Genomic DNA, 3,662 nt, shown 5'->3' on the forward strand with positions numbered 1-3,662 from the left:
TCAGAAAGAATCTCTTGTCCTTTTAAACCTTATTTGATTTTTTTTCAATTTTCTACAATTTGTTGCCCTCATTTGTGCCAAACAAATGGTCATAGTGCTGATCATAATTAGCTTTGAAATCAGAAACCCAAAAGTTCCAGCTCAGCTAAGATATCTACAACTATGACCCATGTGACCAGTATAAAATTACCTTTATTTCTTAGAATCTGTTTCCTCATCTGTGAAATATAATAAAGAATAGCCATGCTGTTCTAGATTTTATCTTAATTTTGTTTCTGCACTGGAGTTGCACATCCGAAATAGTTTGTGAGTAGCATCTTTCTTACTTAGTGTTTAAGCAAACTTTTCACTTTCGGGCATAGGTGTATTCTGTGTTCAAGAGAGGATCAGGCTGTGCGAGGCTTGAGTCCTTGGGTTCTTCGGTGAAATTTGTAGTGAGTGTTATTACTTCTATCCCCAATCTTCTGAGAGTCTGCTACAGTCTGTCTAAACATATATTATCCAAGGTTCAGCACACCTCCTTTTGGCCCTCTCCTTTGCTGCCTTCCGGTGTGGTTTTCCAAGTTTAATTGTTCTGTGCTGAGTAAGATCTGACCAAACCAAGGTTAGGTATAGCAAATCTTGAGAAGATAATTGTAGTCCAGAGGCACTTATAAGCTTCTGGTGGCTGTACTGGGATCTGTAGTGTAGACTGAACTGTATGGGAGGTCAGTAGCAGTAGCTGAGGACAGCAGATAGGTGGAGCTACCTGCACAACATCTACATTTTGCCTCATTCTCTGGAGCTAGGGTCTTCAGGTGGGTGATGCTATCTGTGGGGAACAGTTCTTTATGCCCATACTTACATATGCATCTCTCAATGTTCATCATAGAAACTTGTTTTTGTAGGAAATTGGAGATTAACAGAGACCCACCACTGACCAGTGTGCAAAGAATAGGTGCCTGCAGAAAGCTCAGCCTTAAATGGGACATCTGTGACACATCTACTCTTTCTAATGCTCAGAAAACATGATGGGAGAGAGGCAGGAAGACTGTAATATCCAGAGGCCATGGTTGAATACAGTGAAACAATATTTTCTGGACCACAGGACAATTGCGCATATGAACTTACATTGGCTGTGACTGCATTCATAATACCGGAATAAAATTAGTCTAAACAAAATCCTAGCACAGAGGGAAGAGGTCGTCAGGACGTTCTACCCCTAGCAGAGAACTGTAAGGAAAGGGAGAGGCAGTGTTCTTCAGGGTTAAGGTCTCTGAGAGGTCACCAATTGTCCAGTAGATGGCCTACGCCCGTGCATATAACTCTGTGGGTTAAAATGAAGACGACAAAACACAAAAATCAGAAGTAATATTAATAGTGGTGATAGGGAAGAAATTTTGGGGGGTGGTGAGGAATAGACTTGAGCAAACACAATATGTACATGTATGAAATCTCAACCAATAAAAAAGACTAGTACTCATCAATGAGTTAATTGAAAGGATTAAACCAGACAATAAAAGTTATGTGCTTAAGGTCATGAGTAATTCGTGAAAACACTAAATGAATGAGGAATACAATTCTGACTAATAAGTGATTTTACACATTTCCAAGGGAAAAAATGAAATCCAATAAGGTGTAGCATGTTGACGTTGCTTAGAACTAGACCTTGTAATGACACAGAGCCAATAATGCCTACATACAAAGAGTGTTCTACTACAGTCATCACAACCTAGGGCAAAGTGAATAATGGACTAAGAGCCTGTACCAACTGTTTTGTGCATTGCCTTGACTGAAAAAGGCAAAAGAGCAGTTCTCATGCATCAGATACTGTGTGTAGTTTATTATCGGTTCTTTCTTTTTTATACCTCTATATCATTATAACTATCTGTCTTATCATATTTGCATATACATTTATGTATAGAATTGATAGGCATATAAATGATAGATAGATAGATAGATAGATAGATAGATAGAAAGATAGATAGATAGATAGATAGATAGATAGATAGATAATGTATATACCCATATATCTAATTCTTTCTGCTGAGACTGTTATAAAACAAAGACACCCTAGTAGCAAAGCACTACTTCTAATGCCCAGATCTAAATTTCTAATACTAGTGTCTGGTAAGAGGAATTAGGATTCCCTGGAGACATGCAAACTTTCAGGACTGAGATTGGAAATACAGAAGATGAGGCTCAATCATAGTATAATGCCTTAAAGTAAGCATGTATGGAAAAAAAGGAAAATATAATGGTGGGAATAAACAAATAGTTGCAGGAACCAACTTAATATACTACTAATTGTACAAAGTAGAATTAAATCTGTATCAAAATATGGAAGTGGGATTGTAAGATATTGTAGCTGGTATAGATAAGAGCTGCCAAGCCTGACGACCTGAGTTTAAATACCAAATACACATGGCAAATGAGAGAACTGATTCCCACAAATCTTTCTCTTTCTCTAAATCACATGAAAACACTCACACAAGTACAAACACACACAGAGAGACAGATAGACAAGTCAAGCAATATAATAAACTTTCAATAAAAATAGTGTGAAGCGATAACCCTAACTATAAAATAAGAAATGATGTGTCTATATTTATATAATTAATTGAATACAAAGAGAGGAATAGAATTATCCCCTTGAAGATTCTGAGTAATTAATACATATATATTTTTATATATATTCCATATAGTAAGCACAAATTTCTCCTCTTTAAGGATAGAAAGTTAGATGTTTTCCTTGCAAAAAGCATAAAAAATGTGCAACTTTACCACCTGCGCAATTTAGATGCATGTTAACCACGTGAGCTAAGTTGTTACAGTGATAACAATAACAAAAGTCTGAGATGCTACCATAGACAAGAGATGTCTAAGGGTACCCCCTGTTCAAATGTAATGGGGATCCTGAATGGAGTTAGGAAATGGGGGAAGTAAATTATGGAAAAAACAGCAATTTGAATAAAGGAATCACTCTAGCTCATAATAGCAATAATACATCAACATTAGATCCTGGGTTGTACAATGTCAGATGTTAGTAATAAGAACACTAAAATAACATGTATGGTAAGCAGGAGAGCTCTGTACTATTTTTACAAGTTTCTACAAACTAGTTCTAAAATATATTTTAAGTGTCTAATGTCTAGAATAGACAACTGAATACGGTCAATGTAAACTGAGATCTAGGAGTCTACATGCTAACAATTGGTTCCAGGTAAGTTTGTATACTGAAGTTTTGAGAAACACTGCTTATAATTTATATATATATTTACCAAGGATAGTGGCTAACTAATGAAAGTACTGATCTGGGGAGGGGCCTGTGGACAAATTACTCATGGAAGCACAAAAGGAAGAGCCTTGAATAAAAGCCCATTCCTGTAGCCCAGGGTCTGGCAGTTTACCATGATGTAGGTGTAACATGCCAGGATATAAACTATAAATTGTGTCCCAAACTGATGTAAAAGGATGAGTAGGCTTGGGAATGTGGTTTTAATTATAACATTGAAAAGGTTATACATAATTCTCTACTCATTAAGTATGGGTTATATACGGTGATTTCCTTCCAAAGAGCATACTATGGGAATGAGGAAAGGAGTAACTTTACAGTGCAGGAATTTGATAAATACCATGTCAGCCAGGCTATCAAGACTAAGGTCAATAGTAAGTTATTCTTT

The sequence above is a fragment of the Microtus oregoni genome, unplaced genomic scaffold (genome assembly GCF_018167655.1).
Source record: "Microtus oregoni isolate MIOR12 unplaced genomic scaffold, Mior012 000052F_ref0000163, whole genome shotgun sequence".
Classification (NCBI taxonomy): Eukaryota; Metazoa; Chordata; class Mammalia; order Rodentia; family Cricetidae; genus Microtus; species Microtus oregoni.